The sequence below is a fragment of the Carassius auratus genome, unplaced genomic scaffold (assembly GCF_003368295.1).
Source record: "Carassius auratus strain Wakin unplaced genomic scaffold, ASM336829v1 scaf_tig00045151, whole genome shotgun sequence".
Classification (NCBI taxonomy): Eukaryota; Metazoa; Chordata; class Actinopteri; order Cypriniformes; family Cyprinidae; genus Carassius; species Carassius auratus.
Genome location: NW_020526885.1, coordinates 7,501 through 28,040, shown reverse-complemented (window position 1 = coordinate 28,040; position 20,540 = coordinate 7,501). Strand labels below are relative to the sequence as shown.

General features: G+C 37.5%; 1 pseudogene; it reads left to right on the top strand.

Moving 5' to 3' along the window:
* The window catches only part of LOC113087727 (membrane-associated guanylate kinase, WW and PDZ domain-containing protein 1-like), a 34,376-nt pseudogene that overhangs the window by 10,774 nt on the left and 3,062 nt on the right, over positions 1–20,540 (top strand).

The window sequence follows — 20,540 nt, the reverse complement described above, 5'->3', positions numbered from 1 at the left end:
TTTGTTTGAACTTTTTGCATTCATTTTTGCACATACAAAACTCAAACTTTTAAGAAATTTTTCTATTATTGTCCATAAAACTCTTCATAGACGCCCAATCCATTATTTAACAAAATGCATATGGACCAGACCTCTTGCTTTTTAGTCATACAGTAGGTCTGGCTACACCAGATTATACAATATGTAAAATGACTCCCTGCTGCTTCTTTCTGTCCACCAGAAAAAGGTTGAAGACCCTGCAGTAAAACAACTGCATTGAACAAAAACATGAAAAAGATGCTAAAATACATCAGCCAGCAAAAGCATGCATGCAATCTCATGCTTTGATGCTCTCAGAGACTGTAAACAAATCCAGTTTACAATCATGTCAAGCCTCATGTGGAGTCAAAGGTTCAGTCACTTTGAGGCAATGCAATGCACTTTAACCATTGCCATGGCAACTGTCATCAAATGTCACAGCAGTGCGCTCATTGTGAATGGCAGTGTTTCATATTTTGCCTCGGCAACAAAACTGCAACTATTTTCAGAAATGATTGCATGTTTTATTAATGTATAGCTCCTTCTGGCCCCTTTAAAACATCAGGCACCCGTTCACCATAACAGCTGATGAATTTAATCCGACTTGCATGATTCAAATTTCACCTATTTCCTGCTCTTGAATCCCAAAGCTGCACATTTGTCTTTGTCTCCAGCCTGAGGTACCCTGCTGTGCCTTTCAGTGCTCCTGTGCATGCATATACGCATAAATGCGTCAGCACCCAAACACAGACCCATTCTGGCATGCTTGTGAATGTAGACATAAGCACACTCATATCTGTGCACCCATTCACACTGTAGGTTCAGTTACATAGCCTGTCTACTCGAAAAAAGACACGTTTATTCATCCCATCATTATTTTGACATGATAAAGCAGCTCATTTTACTGTCACTTCTCTGAAGAGATTGCAGGCAATTAGAAGACTGTAAGAAGACTTTTAGGATAAAATAGCACAGGTGTGTAGCACAGTATAAATGTACACTGCTATGTTTAACCAGGTGCTGAACGTCATGCTAAATAGTTAGCATGAGGTTGCATTGGGGCTTTTAGAGTCAACATGAAGTCGGCATGATTTACTTTTCTAAAACACGTTCCTGGTCTTATTTTGTGTAATTCATCAGTACAGTACATGTTATTCCCAAAGAAAAAGAAAACGTTTCTTCATAATCTTTCATCAAGAGGGAATAACTTGCTCAGCTGTCCTTTCCAGCTGACATCTCGGATCGCTATATTTCAACCCCAACCACCTGGCTCTGTTAGGAAAATTTACGCCTGCTTTTCACAATCCAATCGGTTTCTTATGGATAAATTTTTTCGCTGCCTAATATCCAGACTCAGAAATGTCATGTTACGAATGTAAAAAGCCCTCAGTGTCAAAATCCTTAATGTCTCATTCTACACATTTAGAGATTCATTTCAGAGTGCATGCATATTCAAGTTTGTTGCATTAAAATGCCATTATTTCAAAAGAAAAAAACCCTCTCATATGCTTTTTTCATGGGCTGTCAGTACGATTAATGCAATACAGGCACTGTGATGTCATATATGGGCTTGGGACAATGCAGTGTTTTGTTATTAATGGATGATTTATTGTATATAGTGGCTGAAGGCTTTTAAGTCATTACAGTCCTGCTTGATGTTGAGTAACTATGCGTTGTATTCATGCGATATGTGCGCTACCTCATAAACCACGTACCTTTTCTCTACCTGAAGTCTTTTGCTTCAGAGCCATTTGTTATGTTGGCAAGGTCGATTGATCAAATTGTGCAGGTTTCCTACTGTATCTCTTCCGCAACGCCGGAGAGTTGAAGTGATCAGTTTAGCCTAAATCGGGATGCACTGCTAATCTACCTCAGGAAAATCACCTTTTCTCAACTTTCATTTGAGATGGAAAACTGAGAGGGAGTTGTATAATCTCATCACTGTGGGATTATAGAGCAAGTCTGAAGTGTTTGAAATCATAAAACGGTGCTGCCTCAAGCCAACAAAGTCATGCAAACAGATGCACAGACAGTTTGTTTAATATATAGTATATAGCATAAACGCGGTTATGTAACTAATTTTAACTTCACTTGACATTAAACTCTTAATGCCTGTTTTCCATATCAATGCCAATCAACTAGTTTGTGGGTGTGTGAGACAGCTGTGTTTCTGTTTTCTGTTGATCCAAACATCAAATGCATAAAAGCTGACTTGCCCCCTGGTGATGTCATCAGGACGTGTGTTTTATTTATTTATTTATTTTAAAAAAATGCATTAGATTTTTAGCAAAGGGAAGATGCAAGTTATGAAAAAATAATGATCTTTTAAAATGCGTTATGTGTTTGTAGTGCTACTGGCCTTTCTATTTTTGCAGTATCCATTTTTGTCTTTTGTAGGCTTGTTGTCTACTTCTAACAGATTCATACATGTTTTTTGAAAACATTGTTTTTTTTTGTTGTTGTTCTAATTACATTCTTATGTTTGCTCTCCCTGCTTTGACCCAGGTACGACCAGGCAACCACGGGATGGAGAGATCTCCGGGGTGGATTATAACTTTGTGTCCATTGAGGAATTCTTCTCCCTGGAAGAGTCAGGAGCCCTGCTGGAAAGTGGGAAGTTCAAAGGTCAGAATCATTATTGTTTCTTAAACAGGGGGTTCCATGGGGGATTCAACGTGACTTAAAACAAGACAAAAATGAGATAAACAACGAAACAGCCAGATATTGTTTATTTTAATTTCAGGATTCCCACATTCTTGTAAAACCTGAGAAAGTTCAATTTTAAAACTATGAGTGCCCATGTAATAAAATAGGTTTAAAAAAAAAATGAGGGCTTGGTGGGGGGGGGTTGACTGGGGGCTTTTAAAATTGTTGTGGACAGTGGAGGGCTTTTGAGTCAAAAGGTTGAGAAGCACTGATCTAAACAGTTATCTCATTGCTTATCAAACAATTATATTTTCTCTCAAATAACAAATTAAAATATCAAATGTTAAAAAAAATTGAAAATACTTACTTACTTACACAAAAACTGCAACTGTAGAACCCAGACCACCATTCACTAAGTTTGTATTTGTTTATTAAATATTTAGGCTGATTTTATCGTATTTTCAGCTACCAGTATGTGTGTTTTACACATTTGATCTTGTTTAAATCCATTCTGTTCCACAGACTTACCTCACAAAACTTTTCATTCAGACAAATTCGTATGCAAACGTATGGAACAGACAGCCCGTGTTTTGGATATAATAGTTATTTACTGTTCTACTGAGTTTGTGTGTGCATACATTTTGAGTTTGTGTGTGCTCGTGAACATGTGGTGAGGGTCAGGGCGTCACGCCAGAGCTCCAAATGCCCAAGCCAATCAGAATCAAGAGAAGCACCCTCCAGACTGCGGCGAAAAGTGCCGTGCTGGCTTGGTTCTGTCCTCCAACATTATCAGCAGAAAGAGCTGAAAAAGAGTCCTAATGGAGAGAGAACAAGCCTGTAACGCAGACTGATGTCTGAGCCTGCTGATGTCTTTGTTAAGGGTCTCACACACAGCTGCAGATTCACACTATGACATCCTTCAAAGTTGCAGCTCTTGGATTTATGAATATGTTTCCGCTGACTCGTGTTTTTGATGCCGCTGCGCCACTTTCCTTTGTCTTTGAAAAGTAAGAAAGATATTGTTCACTTATTATGTCTATCTCAATAGTTTTGTCGTTTTTATGCAAACCTGCTGTTACACGGTCCAATCACTGACCGTGTCACTATCAACAATAGGGACTTCTTTTTGTTTTTTTTACACAACTGTTCAAATTAATGGGGCTTTTGAAAGACTTTTATGCTCACCCAAGGCTTTATTTGATCAAAAATACAATACAAAAACAATAATATTGCAATAATATTACAAAGCTGAATTAGCATTTTTTACTCCAGTGTCACATGATCCTTTTAGAAATCATTCTAATATGCTGATTTAGTGACCAAGAAACATTTCTCTTTATTATCAATACTGAAATCAGTTGTGCCGTTTAATATTTTTGTTGAACACATGATGCATTTTCCCCAGGATTCTTTGATGAATAAAAAATTTAAAAGAACAGCATTTGAAAAAGAAATGGAAATATAACTTCTAACTATATAAATGCCTTTACTGTCACTTCTGATAAATTTAATTCATCGTTGCTGAATAAAATCACTAATTTCTTAATACAACCTTAATGACCCTTTAGAAACTTTAGAAAAGTGAGGTATGTTACATTTTAATATGTCTATAATTAATAACAAATGTGTTTTTAACACCTGAGCAGTGATGCCCTGCAGCTCATGAGTCATCTCTCCAGTCAGAAACCACTCCACACTTCTACTTTTCTATCACTCTGTACAGGAGAAAAGAGGCTTTTCTCTGTAATCCCTATTTCAGTTTCTCTGTCTCCGATCACCCCTCCACCCCCATTCCCTCTCTCCTTCTCTCTCTCTGTTTATTTATTTTTTCTCCAGTTGTAAATAAGCTGCAGCTAGGGAGTTATGCTGCAGTTAAATATCACTGGAAGTGCCAAACATGTAAACTCTCTGAACTGCGAAGGATTGTGCGCCCCTAGTGGTCATATACTGTAAATAGTGTTTTTTCACCTGAGCATTTATGCTGTATGTTGTGTGCTTTTACTTTAGCTTTTTAGAGTAGCTATTCAGTGGTGCATTAATCTCATGTTTTCACCATTGATCTGGTTGCTAAAAGAGCTCTGAAACATCCTGTCAGTTTATTAGTTTCATAACAGCTGTGATTAAGGGTTTTAAAGAGACTGTGATCTAGGGCAGCAGCAGCCAGGAGCAGGAAAAAATTCTCTTTTGATAAAATGTACAACTAGAACTGTATCATTTAAACTGGTGACACAAGACGTTCTACTTTGAAAGATACATCGGGGTCACATGAACCATTGGAAATGTCTTTTAAATGTAAGATTATTTTTAAATGAGTAAATCTTAGGATTTTTTATATTTTGAAATTAAGAAATATTATGATATAAAATTAATTCTGAAGTCTTTCTGTTTCACTGATCAAGTAAGCAAATTTTTGACACTGTTCATGTGTAGTTTTTGGTACAAAATGTCAGATTTTCTTGCTTCCATTGAAGCACAAGATGATCTATTGGAACATCCGCTCAAATCATGCAGGATAACATGGATCATCAGATTTTGTGCAGCTCTTGCCAGACTTTTGGAGTTCATGTACGTTTGAGTACATGTTGTTATTACAGGAATAAGGGGCTCATGTTAATTCATGTTCATTTTAACATTTCACAATTGTTATGCTGTCTATATGTAATGAAATTTTTTTTTCAATTAGATACATTTACTAGTGGTTGTATAAGTTTGTTTGTATGTTAGGTAATTGTAAATTTGAATTTTCCAAAAAAAAAAAAAAAATTTAATGTCAGTGGTGTGCTCATAGGGTTTGTATTTTGCTGGATAAATACCTATTTGTTTTTGAAAATGGAGATCCAGAGGTTTCTGTCTGAAAGCTGTTTTGATTATGGCTCTTTGGCTGCCTCAAAAAATGGACTCGAGGAACAATAGTTTTTAGGTTGAAAATGGATGATCTTGTCAAGGACTGTTTCGGTTAGCGCATGTAAAGCATTGTGTCTAAAGGCCATTGTTTTTTTATTTTGCTGATTGGATTTTTTTTTTCGATTGTGGCTTTATAGAGGCCATTTCTAAAAAAATCTCCATCATCACAGGGAACTATTATGGCACACCTCGGCCAATCCACATCGGTCCTGATAGCCCCCCCATTACATACCAGGAACATCGAAATCTCCTGAGGAACTTCCGTACCCGTAGCAAATCACTCAGCAACCTGGAAAAGGCAGTGGAGGAAGGGGACAACAGCGAGGAAGACTCTGGTCTTTCAGGTATTCAGCTATTGGGTCCACCTTTTATTTTGAAATTAGTTGTTTTTATTTCTTAAACAAGCACTTTTAAATGAAAGCAACTTCCATTTCATTATTTCATTGTAAAGTAATATATTTAGGAATCATATTCTGTTGAGATTGGGAACTTCTCTTTTATTTATTAGGATCTATAACTTATGGTGTACCCCAAGACACAAGTTTAGGTCCTTTTATATTTTCTCCTCTATAAAGTCAGTGCACCCCTTAAGTAAATTGGTTTCCAAAACTAAGTATCTCCTTCCACTGTTACACAGACAATACAGTACATTTATCTTCTAAAAGCCATTGTTAAAACTAACATAAAACTTTAAGCTTAACATTAAGAAAAAGCCAATGAGAAGTTACTTTGTTGTTGCTTTAATATTGTGTGCAGTATACAGTATGTTGAGTTTTTGTGGCATGTAGAATCTTCCAGCATCTCTGGATTTGATTGAAGTTTTTAACCATTTTGCATTTTAAACCCACAGTTTTTGAAGCCTCAACCATGACATGCTTACATTTTTATGTTTTTGACATTAAAAACTATGCAATTGTATTTAGGACTGATGCCTTTCTCAAATTAGAGCTGGCATGAACTGAGTACCATGAACTGAGTGACCTCTCGCTGGCCTGAGTTTGCCTAAGATTATATAAGACGGCTGCATCTCATGTCATGTTCACTGTACTTTGTTTCCCAGCGGGGTCTGCAGGAGCCAGCAGTGCCCCTCCCACCACCATTGTCTCACCTAATCAGACTTGGGATTTAGGCGGTGGGCGGGATGGAGGGGTTGCCATGGAGAATGGAGCACGTGGAGGGGCATTGCCTGAAAACTGGGAGCTGGCGTTCAGTGACACGGGCGAACCCTATTACATCAAGTGAGTCAGCAGAGGGAGAAGGAAAATATAAGACGGTATAGTGAGACAGAAAGTCATTTTCTTCCTCCAGTAATCAAAGGTTATAGTCGAAGTTGAAAAGATGCCTTTTTATGTCACAATGGTCTTTTGACATACGAAGGCGACACTTGAACTTTAAGATGTGCATCAATAAGAAATGTTTAATTCAGCAGGGGCGTACAATTATCATGTTGGAAGTAAATGTGATTATTTTGTATTTTTGATGCAAAAAGGATGACATTTGAACTCTAAGATACACGTCAATGAAAAATCCAGAATCTTTGCCTTACCCTATGAAAATTATTTTCACTTAATGGGGTTATTTTGTATTTTTGATTCAATTTTGTGTACAATAAAGGGAGACATTTGAACTTCAAAAAGCACGTGAATAAAAAATGGATAATCTTTGCCTACATCTATGAAAATTAAGTCAGCTAATGTGGTTATTCTGTATTTTTGATGCACTTTTGTGTAAAATAAGCACAACATTTGAACTTTGAGCTGCGCATCAGGGAAAAATGCATAATCTTTGTCTCTATCTGTGAAAATTAAGTCCTCTTAATATTTATTGCTCTCAGAACTGCAGTTGTATTTCATCTTAAAGTTGCTGATGAAACCTTGTGAGTGGAAAAAAGTCTCTCTGATTTCTCTCATTTTTCAGCCATAACTCAAAGACCACAAGCTGGCTGGACCCAAGGACTCAGGGCAAAGAGATTGTCAGCAAGACAGAGTGTGAGTGTATATGTGTGCATGTGTGTGTGAGCTTGGCTCCTCTCCAATTCTTGCCCCCAAACATACTCTCGCTCTCTCTGCAGTCTTCACACAAAGATTAATGACAAACCTTCCTGGAGCCATTTAGTCTTTCTCTCACGCCTTCATCTTATCGCTTGTTTCCTTTGCCTTTCAAACCTTATTCACGATCGCCTCGTCTCTCCCTATTCGCCCACTCGCTTTCCATCTCTCTTTTTCCTTTAATGTTATCTATCACTCAAAGCATGCTCTCTTAGATTTGAGAAGGTCATGTCTGCTATCACTTCTTAGCTGAGTGATCTTCTGAAGTCATTTTGTCTGTCACTTTGCACATATGTGTAGGAAGCCAATGTGTGCAAACACATTTATGTGCCTAAATATCTGAAATTTAATTTAACCATGAGGAAAAAAGTTTTAGAAGTTTGGAAAACAAAAAGTGTGTAGAATAGATTGTATACTGCCTGCTGTTGTGTAATCATATACATTTTGCAGGTTTGAGATGGCAGTATACTGTATTGTCACATGACCTCTTTACATGGCATGTTTAATTCAGCGATTGGAGTCCACTAATCATGCTGGAAATAAATGTGGTTACTTTGAATTTTTTGACGCAATTTTGAGGAACAAAATGTAATGTTTGGCAGTCTGTTCAAATAATGAATCAAACAAAATGAAAGAAAAAGGTTTAAAAAGTGCTCTGTTGTATGCTGCATGGATTTTACCAGTACTGCACATTTTACTGCAGAATATAAAAAGTGTGTAATTGAACATTTTATACAGAGTATAACCAGTACAGCCCACATCCCAGCAGATGGCACTGTTGTTTAGCTATCAACTCCAGCCTGAAACAATGTAGATTAGGCGGTTTGACCTAAAGGCATTGCTAAAACTCCGTAGACTTAGCATCTCTTGTATAGAGACTTAATTTTATGTTTGTTTGTTGTGTGTGTGTGTGTGTGTGTGTGTGTGAATTAGTACCTGCATTCACAGACCAACCAACTGAACTGAAGGGCTATTCCATACACACCCGCCTATCGAAAGGGCCTCGTGGGTTTGGCTTTAACATTGTGGGTGGCAGTAGACCTCGAGAGTTCCTGCAGGTGTACAGTGTCACCCCTGGAGGCCCGTCTGCACTCAAAACAGGTGCGTTTTAACCCTGTGTCCTTTAAAAAACATAACACAGATGGAGGTGAAACTGTATTGCAGACTCTACCACACAAAAAGCTAAGAGAAAATTACAGCAGGGATTAAGATCTAAAATATAAATGGCACAATGTTCCAATAGTTGGTGAATTTAGGCATAAATATTTCTTAATAATCATGTAAAATGACTACTGTATTATTATTATTATTATTATTATTATTATTATTCAGTAAAGCAGTTTTTGTTATTTCAAAGAAAAATGAAAAGGCAGTCATTTTATTTTAAATTGCTAATTTCTTTCCTCGAGATATTTTCAGGAATGTTATGATGATGATGATTACTCTTATTTTTCAGTAAAGCTGTTTCTGTTATTTAAAAGGAAAAATGGCATGAATAAGTCTTTTTTTAAATGTTAAATAACTTGTTTTTCCTCAATATGACACTTTGCACAAACACATTCACAGAGGCATCAACTGTAATGTTTAATGTTTTAATCCAGCTACTTTTAGTCTAATTTCACAATGAAAACGATTAAAATTGTAAATAGGAATTTGGTGGAAAAAGAATCTGCATGCGTGCCACATATTACCCTGGCAACACAAGTATTCTCTTTTGGAAACTGCTGGAAAGTGGCTTCTGCTTTTTGCTGCTTCTGTAAAAATCTGCAGTAGAGGAGATGGCACTTCAACGGTCAGTTCTTTAAATATTTATAGATTTATGACTGACATAATAATTTAATAACACACACAGATTTGTGCAGGGGGCTCTTAAAGACATTGTGAATCATATGTGATGTAATGGTACTGCTGACTTTAACATCCTCTTTTATGCTTAGAAGACAAAAAGCCCAATAGATCTGGATTTAAGTCAGATCATTTATAGATGGCAGGAAAACCAGGGGAGAGAAAAGGATCGGATGGATAAAAGATAGATTTTACCGCATGAGCTGTTAGCTTTTCTGCTCTCCCTATCCTTTAATCTGTCCCTCCAATCCTCACTTTTATTTTAGGCAGGAAATCCCTTGACATTCTTTCTCTCTCTCTGGATTAGATTAGTGTGTGTGTGCGTGTGTGTATTTGGTGATTTGGATGGTCTCATGGTTTGAATCTGCTCATCTGTTCTTAATCCAGATGGGCCTGTAGGTTTTAATCTGTTTGCCTCTTACACACAACACTGTCCACTCACGTGTACTAACAAAACCAAACACACACACACACACACACACACACACACACACACTTATCTTTATCCTTAAAGGGGTCAAATTCTACCTTAATAAAATTTCTTTGAGGTTTCTCTCTCTCTCTCTCTCTCTCTCTTTCTTAAATTTACAAAATGAAGGACATTTTGATTCCTCGTTATACTGGCTGGTTATGATTTCCATGTGTAAATGCAAATGTTTCTCTCTCTCTCCCAGCGGACATCCTAGTGTACATCAATGACTCATGTGTGCTGGGTCTGTCCCACAAAGAGGTTGTAGAAATGCTGAAATCCGTCCCCATGGGTCACAGTGTGGACGTGGTTCTCCGTCGAGGTTACCCAATGCTCTACAACCCTGATGGCTGCCCCAAAACCAGCCTCTCTTCCCCTTCTGACCCAACCAGCACCAACCCTACAGCCCCCGGGTCTGCTCAATCCCAGGTCCAACATCCCGATGGACACCAGCCTGGCTTGGTGAACCTCAACCGCTCCATGTCCCACCACAACAACTTCTACCCCCGCATGCTGAAAGAGTCCTTGGATGCTAATGGAAACACAGCACCCCAGCTTTCATACGCAATGGCCAATGGAAATGGAGTGGGAGGGACTATAGGGATGGGGGCGGTGACTTCTTCAAATGCCCCTCCTCCATCAGAGCGGATGAGCTCCAGTCATAGTGATACGGAGGTCTGCTCTGTTGTCACGCGAAGGTAAACAGGATTACTTTGAAGACTGATTGTATTCATTTATTAGTAAATAACTAATAATATTAATGAATATGTATCCTTTGAACATGATTATAATATTATTGTTGTTATTATTATTATTATAACCATGTTCATTAATGTTAATGTGTATTATTAATAAAAATAAATATCATTAATGAGCATGGTTAATAGTAATGATGATAATAATAATAATGATAATATCATAACCATGTTCAATAGGGAAGATGAAGAATATGATCATACAAAATTACTACCATGATACCATAACACTAATAATTAATAATAATAATTATCATTATTATTTTTATTATTAAAGAACATGGTTAATATTAGGGATAGTAAATAGTATAATTATAAAATACTATTCAGAAACATTGTAATAATAATAATGATGTGTTAAAATATTATTCTTTAAAACACTGATAATTTATAAGAACATAATTATTATTATTATTATTATTATAACCATGTTTATACATGATTGTTATTAATAAACCTGGTTAATATCAGTTATAATAAATATTTGCACTATTTTAAATAAAATAAATAATAATAATATCATGACCATGTTCATTAATGATTATTATTACAGTACTATTGTAATTACTAATATTATATCGTTGTTGATGCTGTTCTTTTTACACAATCAATTATTTCTTCCACACTCCATCTAGAGCTTCCCTTGTCCGAAGCTACAACAACAACTCTCTTCCAGCTCCTTCTCACGCCCATCACAGTTCGAAGTCTTCCGAGAGCGAGCTCTCCTCTGCTGTGCTCCCGCTGCCCCAGCCTGAGGTGGGTCCTACCGCCCCGCCAGGAGCGCCCAGCACCCAGCGGCCTCCAGTGCCCCAAACATCTCTTGGTGTTGCACCCCCAAACGAGCACCCACCCTGTGGTTTCAACGGGTGTCCAGCCAACAATCCCCCGCGACCTCTTCCGGGTGGCCTAGGGTCCCCAGGAGCCCCAGGTGGGGTAGGCAGCGGTGGAGAGGGTGAGCTGGTACCTGTGGCCTTGGGCAGGAGTGAGGGAGGGGGTATGGGTTTCAGTGTGACGGCTGGGGGGCAGGGAGGGCAGCTGGCGGTGGTGAAGAGAGTTTGGGACAGACGACAGTGCCACTCCCTACAGCCAGGGGACGCCATTATTAAAATCAACGGCGCTGATGTGCAGAGTCTCAGCTTCGCACAGGTAATTCATTAACTCTTCGGGTCTGTTTCTGAAGCTCTTCCCTCATCAACCTTACATACTTGAATCCTTGCAAATGCTCTTTTTTTATACTGTGAACAGGTGCAGCGAGTGCTGCAAGAACATACCAAACAGGGTGAGGTGGTCTTACTGGTTTACAGAGGAGGTGAGTGTTCTCCACACTGTCTATGAATAAATCGTTTATAATATTCCAAAAAGAAAATATATAATAAAAAACACAAGAATTGTCCATTTTGAATTCATGGTCACTTTTAGAATGTTGTATTATTTAATATAAATAAATGACAAATAAATTACAGTAAACTTTATAAAGTGAAAAGTGACGTGACATTTAGAAAAGTACAGTATGGTGACCCAAACTCTAAATTCATGCTCTGCATTTAACCCATTCAAAGCGACACACACAGCAGTGAACACACACCCAGAGCAGTGAGCAACATAGAAATTATATTTCGGATTTAGTATTTTTATATTTATTATGATTTCTTTATAATAGAAAAACATCATATCAAGAAAAATCTGTGTGACATTCATACAACTACACAGAAAACCTACATATCACTATCCTGTTCTATCTCAGGTTCTCTTTGTTCCCCAGGCTCCCCAAATGCCTATAAGAGGCCTCCTCCTTCCCTGGGCACCCCTGATCTGATCTCGCCCTCCTCCGATGGCGCTGTGCCCAGCCAGAGCACCCTCTCTCCCTCCTCACCTTGTGGTGACCTCCCCAACCTGGTCCAAAGCACCAGCTTCCTGGACTCAGTGCCCGTGACCCTGACCCTAGAGCCCCGGGACTGGATAGGAGTCGAGGACGGACCTGCTCAGTGGAGCCGTACTGCTCCCTCTAATCTCGGCGCAGTGTCCAAAAGCCATGTAGACACGAGGGGAGCGATCTCTTCCAGAGCGATGGAGGTGGAGTTGAGACGGAGACCAGGAGAAGGATTCGGGTTTGTCATCGCATCCCAGGACGTAATGAATGGAAGTAAGTACAGGCTGGGTTAAGCAGGACCTGCATTTATGATTTCTGCCCAGTTGTTGTGACCTTTGTTTTATTTCTGATTATTCTGGTATTTGGCATCAAAAAGAAAACATTTACTACATTAATACAATGTTATTTCAAAAACTAGGGTTCTGGAAAAATATCCTACATTCTGTCTCCATAAAGTAATTCTCACAAAGGGAGAGAGTATATAATCCTGCTTTGCTCCATGTTTGGAGGCCAGGTGAATTGTGGAAAAAATAATATTTTAAAGAAAAAGGGCATTTACCCCTCTAAGCATGTTGGTCATCTGAGTCATGCCATTATGCAACAAGCATGTGCACAAAAATCCCTAATTAGCAGACTAATTATGACTTCTTTCACTTGATTTGAGGCTTTGCTGATTTGAGGCTTTTGCTCTTTACAGTCATAAATGTACATGTATGATTTGTAGCTCACTGCTGTGATGTTGAGGATGAAAATGAAATACAATTGTAGGATAAGTTAAAGTCCAAATGAGGTCAAGGTTTGTGTCCAGCAGTTCTTGTATTTGTGAAACGACAAATGGAACAGTTTCCTGAGTGCACGGTTTTTCCTGTTTTCTTTGTTTTTACTTGTGCATTGTCCTTTGTTCAGATGCTTAGTAGTTCAGTACTTGTTCACTGTTATTTGCGCTTTATGTTGTTTCTTCTGTAACACAGAGATTTACAAGAAAGAACCATTGACCTTTGTCTTTTTTGGATGCTTTTGGTTTTGTTACATTTATATAAGTTACATGAAGTATCTACTGTAATTCATAGAACCAAATGTTTACATAAAGTTTTCGGTACCTGTGCATCTGACATAAAAATTCAATGCATTTAATATGTAATTTAGTAAACCATGATATTAAGTATAACACTTTAATATTACTTTATCCAAAATGCCCTTTATATTCATACTTTATCACTTGTAACATCCAAATGTCCAATGTACTTAAGTTGTAGAAACATGATATATATATAATTTAGCAATAGACCACCAGTAGTATCAGCCAAATTTCTATGATTGATAATATGTATTAATGATTTGGAATTAAATCTAATATGTACACCCATAAAAAAATAAATGGCAAAAGTTTGGGAATTTATTTGAAACCAAAATATTTTGTAACATTTTGTAACACTGTAATATTATGCCTTTACTGTCACTTTAGATCAATTTAATGCATCCTTGCTGAATACAAGTATTAATTATTATATGGGGAAAAAAATTTCTTAGCCCAAATTTTTTAACAGTATTTTGTGTGTGTGTGTGTGTGTGTGTGTTTGTGTGTGTGTTGTTAGACATCCCAATATAGGGTTTTAAACATCACCCACTTTCCTTCTCATGATGCTTCTTTTATGAGAGGATTCAGTGTAGTATTAGATTGCTCTTATTTGCTTTCACCCTCCCTCCCTCTCTCTCTTTCTCTCTCTGCACTCTTTCACCCTCTCCCCCTCTCTCCTGTCCTCCGTTCAGTTTTGTCAGTGCAAGCGTTCCTCAGTGTCTCTGCTCAAAGGGAAAAACACCTGAACAGTCCTTCATTTCCTCACTGTTTTGTAATATTATATGTACAGTAGATTAATGTCTCAGCATCAGGAATGATCTGGATTTGAAGCTGGATTTAGAAACTCAATCGGGACAACATGCTGGAAAGGCTTCAGTCTGCCCTGAAAACGGTGAAGGACACAAAACGTAAATACTATCCTTCCTCTTATGGACTCTTTAAAATATCTGTATTCTGCTTAATTGTTGACCTTGGTACTGTTTACTTTACGAACAAATGAATTATCGGCTGCTGTATCAAGTAAGTTTACTGGTGATTTAGTGGATTTGAATATTTTCCTGGAACGTATGTTTCCTAAAGCTTTGTGATTTGTTTGTTTGAACTGAGATGGGGTGTATTCAGGTAACAGTTTGTTCATGGGAGAGAGAACAAGGATGCATGTGTTGCATTGTCTCCGTAGTTTTTGAGCTCTCCAGAATAGTTCTCCTGAAGTGCTCCCCTTCTGATTACATCTCGGTACTTTTCATACTTCAGAGCGTCCTGGAGCTGGGGTTCACCTGGACTCTCACATGCCTGAAATATTTCCACTGGCAGTGCCAATGAAAGACTTAATTCTTCTGTGATGTGTTGGACCAGTGAACAAAGAATCACCCACTCTGTAGAAGGGTCCAATTTTCTGCTTACAGACTTCAATAGCAATGAACAGGAAAAAACCTTGAAGCATAGTGTACTCTAAAGTATTTATATGGAACTCAGGGGTAGTTTCAAGAATACCATTGTATGTCCATGGTACAAGTCAAACAGGTCCCTTGGTAACACAGTGCATGGTATATTCAAAATACTGTTGTAGTTTTGGGACTGTTTTTTAAGTTTTAGATATGGTGCATTGATATTCATCAGATATGGTATTGTGTGGTTTATTCATTACAAAAAAGAACTGTGGTAGTACCATGGTACACTGATAATATCACATCGTAACACCATAGTATTTGACATTTACCAAGGTACTACAATTCATGGTAACACATTAAGGTCCTTGTTACATGTACTTACTTTTATAATAACAAAAAATTATGCATAATCACATGCAAGTAACCCTAAACCAAACCCTAATCCTAAACCTAACTCTATGGTAAGTACATTTACAGTAAATTAATATTACTCAGTACTTAAATGCATAATTACACTGTAACAAGGTCACCTTAAAATAAAGTATAACCCAATTGTGCTATGGCAGAAATCCAAAAAAGCCCATGGCACAATGGTATTACTAGTTTTAAGTATTGTTTGGCCATGGTGCCATATTTTTTTTCCGTCTACCGTGTTATTCTTTCAAATCTGTTGGAGTATCATACCAGAACACAAGAATATGGTACTGTATTTGTACGTTTTCTTATATTTTCTGTCTCTCAGTTAAATTATTACTGTTATGAGCTGCACACCCTGAATATCTTATCGTGTGTGTGAGATCATCTACATGAGGTCATTTGTAGGGAATGTGCAGTGTGTGTGTGTGTGTGTGTGTGTGGAACAGTGAGAAACACTGCATGCTCGTTCCAGCTGTGCTCAATATAACATTGTCTGTATCTTATCTGTATCCTCACTATGTGCAATATCCTCAAGGCGTTGTCTTGTGCCTGTTTCCATTTTTCTGAGGAACGAGTTGTTCTAGGGTCAGCTGATAGTGTTTCGTGAAGCTTAGCCGTGTTAACAGACATCGTGAGTTCTGGATCATTGATTGAGCATATTTTCTCAATGTCATGTGAGGTTTTGCACTGTTCATTTTAGTGCATATTTACATGCAAGGACTAATAAGCTGGATAAGATTAAATATTAAACAGATGGTTGGCTTTGCATCTTTATCCCCAAAGGGATGCAAGCATGCTTGTATGTGGATGTTTGAATGTTTATGATGCATTTTGTTTTGTTGGACATGTGTTATGGATCTCTTTAGATAGAATGTGTGAAATCAGTTCGTTCAGTGCTGGACACTCTAAGGCTGTCTCTGATACAAAGTTTCACTGCAGAATCAGATACCTGATCATTTGCTGTTGTTTACAGCAGTGTTGTTTCTGCAGGGTCAGCCTGATGTAAATGGAGCGTTTGGGTCTGATGATCAGTCACCATTAGCTTTAATGCTGTGATCTGCATCTCTGTGTTTCAACTCTATAATGTTTACTTGTGTGTGAATATTTTTTGTTTTTGTTTTTGCATAGTGTTTTTAAAGATAGAAAAGTATTAATACACACTTGGTCCCTTGAGTAAATTAAGTTTTCCTTTATGGATTAATTATTTTTTCCATGAAAATTTCAACAAATATTCACACTGAGAATATTGTACTTTTGTAAAATATAATTTGAGACCTGCATTACAAATTTCATCCAGACACGTGACAAATTGTGCTCTATTATTGTTGCTTTTTATTCACTCACTGGTCATGTACTCATTGAATCATTTACTCACTGATCACTGAAAAGGCGTTGTTAGTGCATTAAGTTTACAAATGTTAGAGAATGAGGGATTAATTGTAATTTTGAGGTTAAGGACCTTAGTTTGTTAAGCAGTGGTTCCATAAACTGGACAAAGTTTTTACTTTCTGAACTGCTTAATATTGGGGTTATTTTGTTATAATTATAACTGATACTGAAGTGTATAATTTCAAATGGAATGACAAAAAAAGTACACACTTCTAAACCTATTTTCTCAAATACTTCCCCTCTTTGCCATTGGCTAGCTGATCATATCCACGCCCCAACTCACACTATTGGTTGGAAGGTCAGGCTGGTTAGAACATTGTTTTGAAAACATATTTTGGGAAATCAACCTAGTAATTGCTTAGTGTCTAGAAAGTTTACTTGAAGCTGAAGTGTGTCATTTCAAAGGGAATTGAAAAAATACTGTTTTTGATTTCCTCAAATACTTCCAATCTCTGCCATTGGCTGGCTCATCAGCCCCAGTCCAAACCTACGCTATTGGTTGAAATGTTGTCGGGCTGGTTGGAATGTTCAAACTAGCAAAACAATGTTTTTAAAGGATTCTTCTGTATATGCATTTGCATAAGAAACTGGAATAGGAGAAAGTATATTAACATAAACACTCTTCAGCTAATAACAATAACAACAGAAGCCCACAGGAGTGCACATGTTTTTCTGACTTGTGATAAAAGGTCATAATCTCAGCATGAGTCCTTCTGTTCTGTTCTCGACTCTGCATGAGGAGTTTTGTTAGAGCGCTGCAGCCATCCACTCTCGACCCCTGTTTGAACTCGGCTTCCACAACACGCAAAACCTCTGTTCTTCCCGCCGAAACCCTGTGGTGTGTGCAAAAACTAGGCCCGCATACGGCTCATTGGCTCGCAGTTCAGGGGAAATCTCCCAGACGTGAAATAACAGAGGCTCATGAATAGTGGAGGTGAACAGAAACAAGGTGTTGTGTAAAAGTTTCGAAGCGTGACCCAGTTATTCCACACGTTTAAAGAGTAGTTAAAGTTTCACCCGTACTTTCATTGTGCACCTGACCAAGTCAGTGTTGAATTGCTGATGTATTAGAATTATTGAAAGTCTCCTTTTTTGTTGTTCAAAATAAGTATATAATAATTTTGTGCTCTATTACTTAGGCATTTTGTATCAGTTTTGTTCAGAAAATCTCCACTTTCAACTGAATTTATATATATATATATATATATATATATATATATATATACAGAAAATCTCAAATTTTCTGTACAAACTGATACAGAATGCCTATTTCAGGACTATACTGTGTTATAAGCTTTAGAAGGCATGCATGTCTTTCTGTGTCATTCATAACAGTGTGGATTTATAGGATTATGCGAAGTGTCTGATAACAGTTATGTAACAAACACCATATACTTTCAGTAACTACAAATCCCAAAGAGCTTTTCTCTTTCTTTTTCAGACAGCTGGGTCAGAAACAGCTGCACCCCTCTATTCTTTATCACGAGGGAGACTTTTATGAAATTACATAAACCCCCTGTGCTGTGTTTATTAAATGCATCCCCCCATAAATACATAAATAACCGTTTTAATGTTTTGTGTCTGTATGTCCACTTCTATAAATAACCCAGAGAACAATATGCTCATTAACAGAGATGTTTTACACGCTATGAATAATGCATGAATGTCAATGAGTTATGAATAATAGACAAACTCATGAATAATGTAGATTTGGTAATAATTGGCAGCACTTAACGACGTGGTACGTGGGAGAACATTCTCGTCTAGCACAACACTCTTCAAATGACACTTAACACACTCTCACCTTGGCTCTACTGATTTTCTGCACACAGGATTATCTCATTTAACAAAAGATTACAATTTATTCAGTAAACCATATTCTCATTTTCGAATTTGTGGATCTGTTACTGTGATCATGGCCAGAGACGGACCACTTAGAAAAAACTAATGAAAAATTAAAGGGAGAGATTTTAACATTCAGCTGCTTAAGGACATAACTTAAATGACTTCTCTTAAATGAATAGTTCAGCCCTACATATGTACATACGACTTTCTTCAAAGCTACAAAAAAAAGCTTTGTGTCAGGAAAGACCAACATTTCAGTTATTCTTTGAAAACCCCTGTAGTAGCTTAAAGTTTAGCCTGTACATCTATACAGTACAACTTTGTGGTTCTGCAGTTCCCTCAACAGAGTCCGAGGCTGAAATGCACAGAATCCCAGTTCACATATGTTGAAGTACAAAAAGTTTGTACAATTTCAAGCCTGTATACTTGAAATGGTGCTCTGTCACCTTTGACCTACAGTAGATTGCATATGGGACCATTTAAAAATGGCTAACAGACACAGTTTCAGGCCTGTTGTCGTTTTTACATGTTCTGCGCTGTTGGTTGTTTCTCCACACAAGTGCACGATCAATACCAACAGGTCGATTCACTGGACAGTACTGCCCTGTGGCAGTGCTAAGAACATGTTTGGGAATGTCTCTGTCTCTAAATATGCTAATTCTCTGCTAAACAGTATGCCACAGGAGTTGAGGAGCTATTAGATTAGGAAATGCTGCCACATACAGCTGTGAGCCATGTACACCATGGCTATATTTATTTGATCAAAAATATAGCAAAAGAAAAAAAAAACACTAATATTGTGAAAATTTGATAACATTTTGAATAAAATAAAAAACATTTTAGATGTAATATGTGGCAAAACTGAATTTTCAAGAGCCATTACCTCCCGTCTTCAGTGTCATAATCCTTCAGAAATCATTATAATATGTAGCCTAGATCTGGTGCTCAAGAAACATTTCTTCTTACTTCGATCAAAACGGCTGTTTAATATTTTTTGCTGCTTAATATTTTTGTGAAAAGGATGGCACGTTTTTCAGGGCTTTTTGCTGAATACGGTATTTGTTTGTGGTATGCATCTTTTGTACGTCATAGCTTCATCACAGTTCTCACAATTTCATATTCACACTTCTCTGTTACTTTCATTTGTTTATTTAATAATCTTGGGCATTATTCATTTAAACACTAGCAAAACATTTCATTTAAATATTACATAAATGGTCATAATCAGGATAATTTAAGGAACATTTGTAATAATTGCTCTTTTCTGTGGAAAAACATGCTCCTGTTTTTCATTCTTAATCATATCCTTTAGCCTCTTTCTGTCTTTCTCTTTTTGGGGTGGTTGCGTCTCTCTTTTATGAAAACGTGCATGCCAGTCTAAATTTGGTGTATTTGTGTGCCTTTCATTCGCACATCACTTGCAGAAACACATCTCAACAAAGACGCATATGGAGCAGAATGCTTTAGGCAACACAGCAGTATTTCAGTCTGATGTTTTATGTCTCGCTCTTCTTTCTTTAATTGACTGTCTCTGTGTTACATGATGGCGAGTGCTCAGAGTAGTTGTACACAGGTCTTTGAGATTACAGTCTTGGCAACCAACCTCTTGTTTGGCCAAGAGTGAAAGGCTGAATAATGTGGACAGACGAGGTTGGAACAGAACACATCATACTCAAAGCGCCTTTGACAAACAATAAGCTACACAGGGTGAGGACAGTGAAACTTGGGACCAGTAAGGTCACAGAACTGTCCCATGGTTATGTAAACGTTTAAGTGAGGAATTTGTTCAGTGTTCTGTCAGCTGTATAATCTTCTTTTGATTCAGTGATTCATGCAGTTCATTTAGAAATGTGCCCCTTTGTATC